The sequence below is a fragment of the Delphinapterus leucas genome, chromosome 7 (genome assembly GCF_059928025.1).
Source record: "Delphinapterus leucas isolate spDelLeu-1000000601 "Yukka" chromosome 7, BTC_Dleu_Yukka2, whole genome shotgun sequence".
In the NCBI taxonomy this organism is placed as follows: Eukaryota; Metazoa; Chordata; class Mammalia; order Artiodactyla; family Monodontidae; genus Delphinapterus; species Delphinapterus leucas.
Window position 1 is genome coordinate 99,966,439 of NC_143135.1, and position 16,407 is coordinate 99,982,845.

A 16,407-nucleotide genomic window follows, 5' to 3' on the forward strand; every position below is an offset into this window, starting at 1 on the left:
AACTCAAATCTCTGTATAATGGATTCCTTGTCTACTAACTGCTAACACTAAAATATCTGTGAGACATGGTTCATGACATACTCATGTGGAAAATGTCTGTATAATGCAGTGTCTATGTACATATGCCTCACACATATTCACTAACCCTCAAATGCCTGGTAGACCTTCAGTCAGCACCAGAGTGGTGTACCCTTCACTCCACACAAGAGAAATACAAGAATAAGCCATAATTCCAACCAAAATAAAGTCGAAGAGCCTGTACAGAGAGAAAATATGACAGCTGAAATGCCTTCATTTGATATGACTTCAGTTAGGGTCTAAGGACAGGCATAACATTAAATCAATCTATCAGAAGTCATACGGTCTGTATTATACTTAATGTTCAGTTGGTTTTTGATATATTTACTTGGCACATTAAAATGCTAGGTAAAGTGACTCAAAAGAAATGGTTCATGCCCCAAAGGGGTTTACAGTCTTATACAGGCGTCTCATGTTCTGTCTCTTTACCACTTTATTCCCTTCATGTTTCAAATTTTCCGGTGTTTAGTTCTCAACCATCTGAGCCTCTTCTTCCTTAAATGTTTGGTGAGCTCATTCATGATTTCAACAATATCATCTTTATTGTTAGTTCCTAAGTTTGTATCTCTAGTTCTCATCTTTCTGTTAATTCCCTGTCTTGTGTATACAACCTCTCTATTAAAATGTTCCAGTATGCTGTCCTGTTGTCACCCTGAACTCAACAAATACAAAAATTAACACATCTTCTTTGTCCCCAAAGCAGACTGCCCAACTTTCCTATGTCTTTATTGGAGAGGAAGTAGAAGATAGTATTAGTGGGGTACTATAAATTCTAGCTCATTTGGGTTGGCCCTAGTTAACATCTCTTGTCCCAAAAAAATTAGTAGTAGCAGCTTCTCTCACTCTGAAATATATCCCAGTTAAATGAGAAATTGTATGTGGAATCAAACCAACCTTTACAATTCCTGGCTCTGACACTTACTAGCTGTGTGGCCTTGGGAACTTTGAGCTTCAAATTACTCATCTTAAAATGGGGATAATAATCATAAATGATGTATCTTCCATTACATAGAACATAGAAGACACAAAAAATATTATATTGTTGTTACTGCTATTATTGTCATTACTATTCAGATCTGTATCTTTGAATGAGAAAAATATTTAAGACTATAGTGGCACACAGGATTAGTTAAAATAGGGACAGACTGAAAGCAGGAAAATCAGTTAAGGTTTCACAAGCAGTGGAAATAGTAAAGTGAAAATAGCATCAAGAGATAAGAACATGGAAATGCAGGATTTAGTATCTCTATGGTTTGGAATAGAAGGAAAGAGAAGAAAGAAGCACAAATTAAATCTGACTAAACTTTTGAACCCAGGGAACCAGGAGCAGGATGGCAGAAAGGAATAAATAAGGAGTGGAAAGGATAAGGAGCTAGATTTTAGACTAGATGATAAAATACTGACAAATATCTTCAAAAGGAAAAGTAAAAAAATGGCAGTGGAGGAACAGAGCTTGCGAGAAAGGGGTCAAAATACAAATTAGGATACTCTGACCACAGAAAATGACGAATTGTTCCAAGTAGAAATATTTAAAGACAGAGTAGTCAAAGGGTAAGTAAATATTTCTTGAATTCATGAAATTCACAGAAGCCAAAAAAAAAAAGAGAGAGAGAGAATTTCTAGTATGAGAATTAACTAACGTTTCTGTGCATCCAAGGGAAAGAAGAAGAAATGAAAATGAATTTAAATAAATTGAACTCTTGCATTCCAATTTACTTCTTCCATATCACTGTTAATCTATATTTTGTCCTTAAATGTTTAGAAGAATTCAGTATTAAAGCCTGGAATTTCCTTTTTGGGAAGGATTTTCTTTAATAGATTTAGGACTATTCAGATTTCTGTTTCTTCTTTTGTAAGTTTTACTAATTTGCATCTTTTAAAGAATATCCCAGTTTCTCTAAGTTATCAACTTTATCAGGGTAAAGTTGTTCATAATATTTATTTATTTTTTTAAAAATATCTTTGGGATCTGTAGTGATTGCCCCCTTTTCATTCTTGATATTATTAATTTTTGTTTTATATCTTTTTTTGGTGAGCCTAGCTAGTATTTTATCCATTTTCTTGACTTCTTAAAAGTTAAGTTTTAATTGTTTTTATCTATTAATTACTGATATTCTGTTTCATTAATTTATACTCTCATCTTTATCATTTCTTTCCTTCCTCTCACTTTGGATTCAGTTTGCTTTTCTATCTCTAGATTTTTAAGGTGAGAAACATTGGTTGTTAATTTTAAACTTTTTTCTCCTCTAATATAGGCATTTAAAATTATACATTTCCCTCCAGAAACTGCCTTAGCTACACCACAAAATGCTTCGGTTTTTTTTTTCATTTTTAATTCAGTTTAAAAATATTTTCTAATTTCCCTTGTGGTTTCTTTCTCAAAATTGGATTATTTAAGGATGTGTAGTTCAGGGCTTCCCTGGTGGCACAGTGGTTAAGAATCTGCCTGCCAATGCAGGGGACACAGGTTCGAGCCCTGGTCTGGGAAGATCCCACGTGCCGTGGAGCAACTAAGCCTGTGCACCACAACTACTGAGCCTGCACTCTAGAACCTGTGAGCCACAACTACTGAAGCCCACGTGCCTAGACCCGTGCTTCGCAACAAGAGAAGCCACCACAATGAGAAGCCTGAGCACAAGGAAGAGTAGCCCCTGCTTGCCGCAAATAGAGAAAGTCTGTGCACAGCAGCGAAGACCCAATGCAGCCAAAAATAAAAAATAAATAAATTAAAAAAAAAAAAAGAATGTGTAGTTCAATTTCCAAATAGCCTAAAACCTAGCTCCTTACCGTCTCCACTCCTTATTTCTTCATCTCTGCCATCCTACTCATGGTCCCCTGGGCTCAAAATTTTAGTCAGATTTAATTTGTGCTTCTTTCTTCTCTTTCCTTCTCTTCCAAACCATAGAGATACTAAATCCTATTCTTGCATGATCTTATCTCTTGACATTGTTTTTGCAGTGATCTCTTCTTAGTTTCTAAAACTTAATTCCACTGTAGTCAGAGAATATACTCTGTACACTTTAGGTTCTTCCAAATTTATTGAAACTTCTTTAATGTCCCAGCATCTGGTTTATCTTAGTGAATTGTCCATGTGCACTTTAAAAAAACATCCGTATTCTATTGTTGTGTGAGGTGTTGCATAAATGTCACTTTGTTCCTTTCAGTTGATAGAGTTATTCACGTCTTCTGTGTCTATAACGATTTTCTGTCTACTTGTTTTATCAACTACTGAAAGGGGAATGTTGAACCTACAACTTTAATTGTGAATTTTTCTGTATCTCCTTTCAGTTCTGTCAGCATTTGCTTTATGTATTTGAAGGTCTGTTGTTAGGTGGTGGTAAACGTGTTCTGTGTAATACATTTAGAATTATGTGTTTTTATTACTTTATAGTTGAATTATTATGAAACATGCCTCATTATGTTTGTTAATATTTCAAGTCCTGAAGTTTACTGTGTCAGAAATATGTAGCTATTTCAGATTTCTTATGATTAGTTCTTACACAGTGTATCTTTCGCCATTCTCTGTTTTAAGAAAACGTCTGTTTTTGCATTTGAAATGTGATTTATTTAAATTGCATACAAGTGGGTTTTTATTTTTTTCTTTATCCAGTGTAACTTTTTCTGTCTTTTAATTGGCATGTTTAGACTATTTATATTCAATATAATTTTTGAATTAAACCTACAGTCTTGCTCTTTGTTTTCTACTCGTCCCATCTGGTCTTTGTTCCTTTTTTCGCATCTTGTCCTGCCTTCTTTGAGATTAGTTGAGTACTTTCTAGTATTCTCTTTTATCTCCTCTGTTGGCTTATTAACTGTATCACATTTTATTAGTGGTTTCTAATAGTGATGACAATATATAACTTTATCTTATCAAAATCTATCCTGAAATAAAAGCTTAGCACTCTTTAAATATTAAAAACCTTTAAAAAGTATACTTTCATTTTCCCTTCCATTCTTTGTGATCATTGTCATATATTTTATTTCATCATATGTTATAAACACCACCATAACACACTGTTCTCATTTTTACTTTAAACATTGAATTATCTTTTAAAATAATTCTTAATGAAATAAACATTGTATTGTATATTTGAGTTCTTTGTGGTGATATGAACATGTAATTCTCAGAGCTACTACTTCAGGAAATGTGAACGGCTGATCATCCCTGTTGCTACACTCTGAAATCAATCATCACCACATTAGTACTGAGGCCATGCTTCCTACAGGCTACCCCCAGCTAAAATGACTGAAAAGAACAGGGGTTTTAAAGCAGGCATGTTCTTGCCAGATACGGGCCTCCTCCCATGGAATTTGGCTCAAGAATTTTCTGTCAGCCTTACCATCAGCCTCCCCAGTCTGATGGCTCTCCCAGCTTCCTCTAGCTCCTGCCTCATTTTCCCTGACAGGTGTTACACACCTAAGCCTGTCTTGACATCCCCTTCTCAGAGGACTGGACTAATTCAGGGAGTAATTAATTCAGTTTGGTCCAATCAAAAATACAGTGAGAGGGGCTTCCCTGGTGGCACAGTGGTTGAGAGTCCGCCTGCCGATGCAGGGGACGCGGGTTCGTGCCCCGGTCCAGGAGGATCCCACATGCCGCGGAGCGGCTGGACCTGTGAGTCATGGCCGCTGAGCCTGTGCATCCGGAGCCTGTGCTCCGCAACGGGAGAGGCCACAACAGTGAGAGGCCCGAGTACCGCAAAAAAAAAAAAATACAGTGATAGAGGGACTAGGGATTGACTTAACTCATTGTCAGGTGGGGGAAGAAATCATTATCTTGGTTCGGGGACTGTGCCCAGCATACAGTGACTGCTCAATTACTAAAGATTTCATTGGTGGCTAAGTAGGAATATGTCCCTGTGGAGGAGAATACTGTCGTAAGTGCAAATTTATAAAACAATGCAGGCTATCAGTGCATCTCCAAGTTCTTTTTCATGTGTATTAAAGCTGATGATGGGACTTCCCTGGTGGTGCAGTGGTTAAAAATCTGCCTGCCAGTGCAGGGGACATGGGTTCGGGCCCTGGTCCAGGAAGATTCCACGTGCCGTGGAACAACTAAGACCTTGCGCCACAACTACTGAGGCCGCGCTCTAGAGCCCGCGAGCCACAACTACTGAGCCCGTGTGCCACAACTACCGAAGCCTGCGCACCTAGAGCCCGTGCTCTGCAACAAGAGAAGCCACCACAATGAGAAGCCCGCACACCGCAACAAAGAGTAGCCCTGCTCGCTGCAACTAGAGAAAGCCTGCGCGCAGCAACGAAGACCCAAAGCAGCCAAAAATAAATAAATAAATAAAGTTAAAAAAAAAAAAAGCTGATGACGTTACTGTTAGTTAAATCTTTATTTAACATATAGCATACATAGATAGTACTTATGTTTTAAGTGGTCAATGTTTTGAACTCCATTTTATTTTTTTTCATGAGAAAGATTTTTCTACTTTATTATCCATTAATCTTTTTTAAAAATTTTATTGAAGTATAGTTGACTTACAGTGTTATGTTTAATTTCTGCTGTACAGCAAAGTGACTCAGTTATACATACACACACATACATATATATATATATATTCTTTTTCATATTCTTTACCATTATGGTTTATCACAAGATATTGAATATAGCTCCCTGTGCTATACAGTAGGACCTTGTTCTTTATCCATCCTATACATAATAGCTTGCCTCTTCCAACCCCAAACTCCCAGTCCTTCCCTCCCCGCCCCGCCCCGCCCCGCCCCACCCTTGGCAACCAGAAGTCTATGAACACCATTACTATCTAGTCATAGAGGTCTATTTCTCATGGGCCATCTAATTGCACTTTGTTGCCTATTGAGTTTCCTTAGGTAATCGATTCATTGCATAAAATTAAAGAATTGGTTTTTGACATAAAATAATTATATGTTTTAGTATATGGTGTATTTTTGCCTTTATAACAAGTTAACGGCCATATCTTTAACTTATTATACTTTAAATCGTCACTCTGAAACCATGTCTCATGATACGTTACTATTATATTGTTGCTAAGAAAATGTGTTACCAGGCTTATGACATACTAGAAATATATTGCTATGAGTCTTGAATAATAAGTGGGTTCACAGCAGAGGGTGGAGGAGAGCATCACAGGCAGACCAACTCAAAAAAACCCAAAAACTGGAAGCCCAGTAAATCCTTTCATATTTGGGCAAAGGCAAGTGATAGCATGGGCTGAATCACTGAGTGTATGAAAGGGCAGAAAGGAGATTGTTGGAGTTGTTAAGGATGATAATCACTCATCCTACTCTCTACACTTTCAGTAGAGAACTAACTGAGAAATGAGACACAGGAGCCTCATAAAAGGGAGATCAAAAGGTGAGCTTCAATACTAATAGAATTAACTGGAGGATATAGCTTAGCTCTGCAGCCACAGTGGGTTTCTCTAATTCCCTCATTGCCTTCCCCAGATAAGTCTGATGAACCCAGGCATAGGAAAAATGGACAACATCAGACCTTCCCTACCAAGGGGGATGGGACACATGAAGGAGGAGACAGATACTGGTCCAGAGGACAGGCTAGTCCTAAAAAGAGAGCCCAAAGGGGACTGGGCCATTCATTCCCAGTTCAGTTTCCCAGCTTCAGCAGTAATGTCACTCCTCTTCCTTAAGGAAGAGGAGAACAAGGATATGGATAAGGAGAAAAGTTTCTTCCCATTCTTTACTCTCCTAGGGCATGGAAGGACAGGTACCCATTTTAGAGGAATCATTTGCTTTTGGCCAGAGAGAATTGGCCCATTTACAGAGAAGAGGAATAATTGCTCAAACCAGTTGCCTTTTGTGGGTAAACATATAAGTACATAGTTCACATATGTGCATACTTGTATGTTAAATTCTTGCTTCCAACATTCTATAGATATAGCTCAGAAATGCTTCACTGTTGAAACATTTATTTTTCAAATCATCTTGAAAAAGTAACTAGAAATGTGAAGACTACAATTTCTCAAAGACTATTTCCCTTCCCTTTCCCTGTATCGGTAAGTTATCAGCCCTGCTTCTGGGAACCCAGGTCATTCTATGCAAAATTTAGGCAAGTACACAAAATCAGAGCTATTTGAGGAGTCTGCTTTCCCAAACCATATGTCACTTTAAGAAGAGAAAAGGTGGACACTGCTCTGGAACAATTCACCAGAACTTCCTCTTGCAATAACGTTCCTGAATTCAGAGAAGGGACAGGGCACTCAACTCTGTCATTATTTGTGTGAGGAAAGAGGGGCAGAGAGATGTGCAATTCTCTATCATAATCTTTGGCCTACATCTGTCACTCTTTCCTGTGGGTTGGTGGAGTAGGCAAGAACACCAGAGATGTCTGGATGAGGTTTTAAAAAACTGATCCTATAGCCCACCAGCTAGGCTCTCTGGGTGCACAAGATGTCCGGAGAAGAACAAACACATTTGGTTAGGCAGAGAGAATAGGAACTATTTCTAAAGTATGGGTAGGATATAGGAAACTCAGAGGAGACTGCAATATCCCAGGACTAGTGAAAGGAGAACCATTACCACTTCTAGGTCTGATTAATGGCAAGAAGAGCAAGCAGTGTGGGGAGGGTCACTTGACCTGAGTGTGACTCTTGGTGGATGGATGCAAGCCCTAGCACTCCCACAGAGAGGAGGCCAGGGGAATAAATACCTTGCCCTTACTCTCTTCTTTTCACACATTGCTTGCTAATGAGAGAGGGCAAGAGAGTCTGCTAATACAGTTCTTATCAGTCAGATTCCTGGGGAGAGAGCAGGATGGATAAGCATAGATAATGGACTTGCAGGGACAAATGAAAATATCCAGCATAGGCAGAAATGCAGCCCTATGAACGAAGTCTAGATGGTCAGGAAAAATAGAATGTTGGATCATCTACTTCCAGAGCATCTTGGGGACACCTGACAGGAGAGTTAGGAGGAGCAAGAAGTTGCCAATATCCTCCAGGAGTTTGAGGGCTATTGAAGAACCACTCGTTTTTGTCAGAATTGGAATAATACCAGATTAAGTGGGAAGGAATCAGCTCTAAATATCTGGGAAGAAAACAGGCAGAAGAAGCCAGGATACCACTAACAGCAAAACAGACCTCTTCTTTTCCATTATAAGAGGGAATCATGTATTTACAATGAGCAAAACCAACATAAGATAAAAATAGATGCACTGTGTTATGGATTTTGTTCATGATCACGTATGAAGAATAGCAAATATGTCCAGAAGGAGGCAAACGACAAATGATCAATTCAGATGCAACTTTTCTCTCCTTAATGTCACATCAGTAACATAGAAACACCTCTGACAGTTGGGAAGTGTACCAAATACTTGTTAGTATTCCACCTGCGTCCTCTCAGATCCTTTTCTCATTTTGATGCACACCATCTTCAAGCACGCTTTCACAAACTCCCAACAGCTAGCACCTATTTTATTTGCCAGAGAGCTTCACCAGGATGCCAGAGCTACTTTCCCCACACAGGAGGGCCCAGAGGGCCAGGTGGGTTACATCCCTGGAGTGCCCCTGAACCTGTGATTGACATGTGCCAGGGTATAAATACTCCAGATCCCTGGCCCTGCTCACGACAGTTCTGAGGCATGTCGCGCAACGTCTTCAAAGACTTCATGCAGGCTTTGAGCCAAGGTTGCCCATCATCAGAGTTTGCTTGATATTACACACTTTCTCAGTCTCCCTCAATCTCACTTCTTCATTCTGTACTGGGAATACTTCCTAACAAATCACTATCACATGAATATCTCAGGGGAAACCAATCCAAGAATGAGGGGAAGGAAACCAAATGAAGAGTGCAGGAGAAGATTGTACACAAAGGAAAGGTGAGAAAAAACCATGTGAGGACAAATTAGGACCATCACTTTTTAGAAGGAAAACATTTAGAATTCAGAATGTATCATGAAAAAATTCAAAAATAAAACATACTTGATGTACCAGTATTTCTCTACCTCAAAGGAAGCGTTTTCTTTCTCAGAGAGTTTTCATCTCAGGAAACTAGCTGTTGAGTGGATAGTTCAGCGTGGCTGCTACTTTGCTGTCGAAGATGATGGTATTGCCCAGTGGTTCTCAGTGGTTGGGTCACACTGAGTGGCAGCAGCAGCATCACCTGGGAACTTCCTAGGAATGAAAACTCTTAAGTCTATATCAGGCCTACTGAACCAGAAACCCTATGAATGGGGCCTGGAATCTATGTTTTAGCAACACTCCAAGTGATTCAGATTCTTGCGTAATTTGAGAACCACCATTATAGCTCCCAGTCCCAGGAGGTAAAGTGAGGTACAGGCATTTCCTTGATCCAAAGAAAAAGAAACAGCTTTTGACTCTGCCTCAGGAGTGAGGAAATGGAGGCTGGTGGAAAGCATGAGTATGTAAGAGAAGAAGATGATCAGTCTAAGGCGCATGACTACAAAACCCACCAGCTTGTGAAACAAGTGCTGATAAAAGAGACATTGATGAGAAGCTGTTTACAGCACATGCAGTGGTTGATGGTGTTGTCCCAGAAAGAGAGTCTGACCGTTGCCACTGGGTGGGGTGTGACACCACCAGTATCTATCCCAAAACAAGCCAGGCATCAGCAGAGAACATTCCTGAAGGACATAGATCCCATGGTGACCCCAGGACACAAGGAATAAGACAGCGATCACTAATGACAAAGAAGCAGAAGAGCAGAATCTTGCACTTCAAATTGGTGATGATGTTCCTCTCTGATACAGAGTTTGTTATCATTTTAAGTGAAATGACAAGGGACTAGGAGAGATCTAAGAAGACAAGCTATGAGAATGTTGAGAGAGTTCAGCCCAGTAAAAATGACGAAGCTCTAGGAATAAGGAGAAGATTGTGGGATGGAGTTCTTGTCCATTCGTGAAACAAATAAAAATAAAGTAGTCACTGTTGAGACATTTCCCACAGCCACTGTCTTCAGGGAAGTCATCTCATCAGGTAGGAGAAAAGAACCTCTTTATGGGCCAAAATTCCATGACTCAGAAATGAGAACTTCTATTGCTGTAACAGGAGAATGACTAGTCTTAACACAGGAGAAGGCCTTCCTGTCTCTTTCTACACTTATGAATATGCCCCCCTGTTTGAGAAATGTCCCAACACAGTGAGAAGCTCAGGGAGGCCAGTGATTCAGGGTGAGCTAAACTAGAGTGTACACTGGAAGCCCAGTCTGCCATCACAGGAAACAGCAAAGGCATAGATGCAACATCTCAGACAGGTTCGGTAATTTCCCAGGTTGCTTAGGAACCACATCTTGAATAAGGAATGAGAACTGGGAAGAGACCTAGAGACATCATGATCTCTGCCTCCATTACTTCAGTCACTCCCCACCCCAGAACAAAATTAGGGAAAGAGGTGGTTCCAAAACACTCGGTTTTCAGGCCTTCATATGAGGAAGAAAGACAAAAAGAGACATGGGATGCCACCATGCAGCCACTCGCCCTTGTTCAGCTTAGGGCCAGCAGTACAGAGTCTTACAGTCTCTGCTCTCCCTAAAAGGAAAAAGGCTTGGATGGCGTAGGAAGAGAGGTACCCTAAGCATGTATACTTCTTTTTCCTGTGATGGCAAAATTAATGCTGCATTATCCTGGAATCAATTCTGAGCCAAAGACCATGATCTCAAATGAAGGCCATGCCCAGATACTGCCGTCCAATTGAAGAAAGGACACAACATCTGTCCATGGCGTTGAGGCCATAGCATATTTAAAAGGGGGTTTCTTTTACATGTATATATATCAAGATCTGGCTGGAACCCAAAGAAGCTTCCCTCAGGTGTTCTCCTAGGACGACCATCTGTAAAAGAAACAAGAAAATGTAGTTTTCACAAATAGAGCTCATTTTGACTTCTGCACAGAATTTCAATCCCCCAAGGACTGCTTATCCAAGGAGTAGAAGCAGGACCCCCTCTTCCAGAGCCATAGATAGGGTGCAGGGTTGACTCTAGGTGGAAATCCCTAGGCTGGCTCTCGGGAACGATGACAAATTTCAGAAACACAATCTGTGGACCTGGCAGTTGGTTAGGGTCCTAACACAACATGGCAAAGCCCCTCATCAGATTACCTTTTTCAGTAAAATTATATAAAAACTTCAAAGCTACTAAAGACTTCACGTTATCAAATAACAATGAAAGCTGCCTTAAAGTGGCTTAAAATCTGTGAGAGAAGTAAATGCTTTATTACCATTGACTCCATGGAAGCAGTAATGTGCCATGTAGAGACAGCAGGGAAGAATCACACATAGCCATGGTGACATTTTTCTAAAGATACCTCACTTTTGGAGGCCAAGAATCCGAGTACATATTCTCTATTATTTTGGCTAAGGTAGAAGTTCAATACATGAATGATTCATACTTTTATTCAACAATTATTCCATAATCCCATCATTTCTGCATTTGAAAAAGAACTGAAAAATTATACCCAGTTGCTGTAAAAAGTTTCCTCTAAAACATGGTGTTAACTGAATGATGGTGCATTTTTTTTCTAGAATTTACTTTCTTAAATAATGCTATGTATGTTCTCATAAGAATGACATGGAATGTAGTGGGGGTTTTTTTATGTTATGTTTCTTGTTTCTGTGTCATAGTTGTTTTTATTGTGGTAAGATCACTTAACATGACATCTACCCTCTTAAATTTTTAAGTGTACGATACAGCATTGTTAACTGTAGGTACAATGTTGTACAGCAGATCTCTGGAATTTATTCATCTTGTATAACTGAAACTTCATATCTATTGAAAAATTGGAGTGGGCATAACACCTGCAAATTCAAGTCAGACAGAGCGATTCCTTCCACCTGGTGGCCTCATGCCTAAATTTCAGGACTATAGTCAAGGCACATGAGCAGGCGCTGAACCTAGGGTTTAAGAATGCCCTGAAAATCAGACATGAAGTCCTCACTGGCATGGAAAAATCAGATTTTAAAATACACTTGCATCTGAACAGGAGTGTTACATTCTGACACTGGGGTACAGAGGGAGACATGGGAAAGACTATATAACATTTTAAAAAATATCATTGAAACTGTGAATGTGGACAGAAAAGGCAGAAGGGAGAAGGAGTATCAAAGGGAATTTTTAAAGGTAAAGCAGGCTTGCATATGTTTAGCAGTAGAAGAATCTGTAGAGATGGAGATCTTAAAGATCTAAGAAAGATGAGGAAATTCTGAGAGACTAAAACCCCAAAGAAGATGAAAAGCAGTTGACAAAATTCAACATTCACTCATGTTTTAAAAATATTTTTTAATTAGACAATGATAGATACTTCTTTAAGATGATAAAATATACAAAACTCAGATCAAAAGTCAGCAACTTAATTTGAAAACCCTAGAGACATTTCTAATTAGAACTAGGAGTAAAACCAAGATGCCTACAGTCTCCACTGTTACTTAACATTGTATTAAAAGTATTAGAAATGCAATTATAAATAGGAAAGGAAGAGAGGCTAAGAATCAGAAGGAAAATGAGGCAAAATTATCTCTATTTATAGAATATTTTGTTAACATAATTGGAAAACCTGAGCAAATCCATGGAAAAACTTCTACAAAAAAATAACAATTGTATTACAAAGTATAAAATTAACATGTAATTCAATAGAATTCATATATACAAATACTAATCAGAATATAAAATGAAAGCTAGAACACTTTTTACAGTAACAAAATAAAATTCCCAAGGATAAATCTAATAAGAAATGTGCAAAACAGAAATGAGGAAAATTACAAAATACTCCTAAAAGTTACTGAAGTAGACCTGCAGAAAATGGAAAGACATACCACACTTCATGATGAGAAGTCTGAAGATCCAAAAATGTCAATTCTCCCTAAGTTTACTTATAAATTTAAGATGCAATAAATAAATATGCCATCAGGTTTTTTCTGGAACTAGAAAGATTAATTATAAAGGTTATGGTTAAAAATGAATAGCCAGGAAAACCCTAAAAAAATAAGAACAATATGTGGGAAGCTACCTTCAAGATATGAAAACATTATGTAGCTTCTATAATTAAAGCAGTGTGGTATTGGCTTATGAATAGACTTACAGACCAATAGAACAGAATGGAAAACACAGAAATAACTCAAGTGCCTATGAAACTTTGTATGTAATGAAGGCAACAGCTCAAGTCATCAGGGAAAAGAAGGACTTTTTTTATAAATGGTGATAGAACAACTGGATAGCCATATGGAAAAAGATAAAGTTGGATCCATTCCTCACACCATACACTGGTACAGTTTCTAAAAAGATCAGACATTCAAATGTAAAAAAATAAAATCATGCAAACATTATGAAAAAATTAGTGAATTTCTTTATAACCTAAGAGGAGAGAAAATATTTCTAACTATGATAAAAATACCAGAAGCAATAACAGATTAAAATCTTTAATTTAAAATTTTAGTATCATAAGGAAAGTCAAAAGACACGTCACAAATAGGAAGGAAAAATATATGCAACTTATACCTCAGACAAAAAGCTAATATAGTTAATATACAGTCCTCCTAAAAATTGGGAAGATAATAATGCAATAGAAAAGTGGGGGAAAGTTGTGAAAAGATAGTCCATATAAGAACTAATACCAACAGCCATTAAATACCTGAAAACATCTCTAATGTTTGTAATTATTAGAGAAATGCAAATTATAACAATACTTAAAAATTATTTCTCACTTATCAGTTTGGAAAAATTGAAAAAATTTGAGCATATACTATGTTGGAGGGAGTGTAGGAAAGTAGGACCTCCCATATATTTTAGGGGAAAGTAATTGTCAGTCCTCCCCCCGGAATCCGCAGATTTCATGCAATCCCAGTAAAAATCTCAGCAGATTTTTTGTAGGAATTTACAAGCCAATTCTGAAATTCATATGGAAACTAAAAGAACCTAAAATAGCCAAAACACATAGCCTCATCCACCAGAGGGCAGACAGCAGAAGCAAAAACTACAATCCTGCAGCCTGTGGAACAAAAACCACATTCACAGAAAGAGAGACAAGATGAAAAGGCAGAGGGCTATGTACCAGATGAAGGAACAAGATAAACCCAGAAAAACAACTAAATGAAACGGAGCTAGGCGACCTTCCAGAAAAAGAATTCAGAATAATGATAGTGAAGATGATCCAGGACCCTGGAAAAAGGATGGAGGCAAAGATCGAGAAGATGCAAGAAATGTTTAACAAAGATTTAGAAGAATTAAAGAACAAACAAACAGAAGTGAACAATACAATAACTGAAATGAAAACTACACTAGAAGGAATCAATAGCAGAATAACTGAGGCAGAAGAATGGATAAGTGACCTGGAAGACAGAGTGGGGAATTCACTGCTGTGGAACAGAATAAAGAAAAAAGAATGAAAAGAAATGAAGACAGCCTAAGAGACCTCTGGGACAACATTAAACACAACAACATTCACATTATAGGGGTCCCAGAGGAGAAGAGAGAGAGAGAAAGGACCAGGGAAAATATTTGAAGAGATTATAGTCGAAAACTTCCCTAACATGGGAAAGGAAATAGCCACCCAAGTCCAGGAAGTGCAGAGAGTCCCATACAGGATAAACCCAAGAGAAACACGCTGAGACACATAGTAATCAAATTGGCAAAAATTAAAGAAAAATTATTGAAAGCAAGGGAAAAATGACAACATACAAGGGAACTCCCATAAGGTTTAACAGCTGATTTCTCAGCAGAAACTCTACAAGCCAGAAGGGAGTGGCATGATATACTTAAAGTGATGAAAGGGAAGAACCTACAACCAAGATTCCTCTACCTGGCAAGGATCTCATTCAGATTCGATGGAGAAATCAAAAGCTTTACAGACAAGCAAAAGCTAAGAGAATTCAGCACCACCAAACCAGCTCTACAACAAATGCTAAAGGAACTTCTCTAAGTGGGAAACACAAGTGAAGGAAAGGACCTACAAAAACAAACCCAAAACAATTAAGAAAATGGTCATAGGAACATACATATCGATAATTACCTTAAACGTGAATGGATTAAATGCTCCAACCAAAACACACAGGCTTGGTGAATGGATACAAAAACAAAACCCATATATATGCTGTCTACAAGAGACCCACTTCAGACCTAGGGACACATTCAGACTGGAAGTGAGGGGATGGAAAAAGATATTCCATGCAAATGGAAATCAAAAGAAAGCTGAAGGGCTTCCCTGGTGGCGCAGTGGTTGGGAGTCCGCCTGCCGATGCGGGGGATACAGGTTTGTGCCCTGGTCCAGGAGGATCCCACATGCTGCGGAGCGGCTGGGCCCATGAGCCATGGCCACTGGGCCTGCGCGTCCAGAGCCTGTGCTCCGCAACGGGAGAGGCCACAGCAGTGAGAGGCACGCGTACCGCCAAAATAAAAAAATAAAGCTGGAGTAGTAATACTCATATCAGATAAAATAGACTTTAAAGAATGTTACAAGAGACAAGGAAGGACACTACATAATGATCAAGGGATCAATCCAAGAAGAAGATATAACAATTATAAATATATATGCTCCCAACATAGGAGCACCTCAATATATAAGGCAACTGCTAACAGCTCTAAAAGAAGAAATCAACAGTAACGCAATAATAGTGGGGGACTTTAACACCTCACTTACACCAATGGACAGATCATCCAAAATGAAAATAATAAGGAAACAGAAGCTTTAAATGACACAATAGACCAGATAGATTTAATTGATATTTATAGGACATTCCATCCAAAAACAGCAGATTACACTTTCTTCTCAAGTGCACAGGGAACATTCTCCAGGATAGATCACATCTTGGGTCACAAATCAAGCCTCAGTAAATTTAAGAAAAATGAAATCATATCAAGCCTCTTTTCTGACCACAACGCTATGAGATTAGAAATGAAGTACAGGGAAAAAAACATAAAAAACACAAACACATGGAGGCTAAACAATACGTTACTAAATAACCAAGAGATCACTGAAGAAATCAAAGAGAAAATCAAAAAATACCTAGAGACAAATGGCAATGAAAACATGATGATCCAAAACCTATGGGATGCAGCAAAAGCAGTTCTAAGAGGGAAGTTTATAGCTATACAAGCCTACCTCAAGAAACAAGAAAAATCTCCAATAAACAATCTAACCTTACACCTAAAGGAACTAGAGAAAGAAGAACAAGAAAAACCCAAAGTTAGTAGAAGGAAAGAAATCATAAAGATCAGAGCAGAAATAAATGAAATAGAAACAAAGAAAACAATAGCAAAGATCAATAAAACTAAAAGGTGGTTCTTTGAGAAGATAAACAAAATTGATAAGCCATTAGCCAGACTCATCAAGAAAAAGAGGGAGAGGACTCAAATCAATAAAATTAGAAATGAAAAAGGACA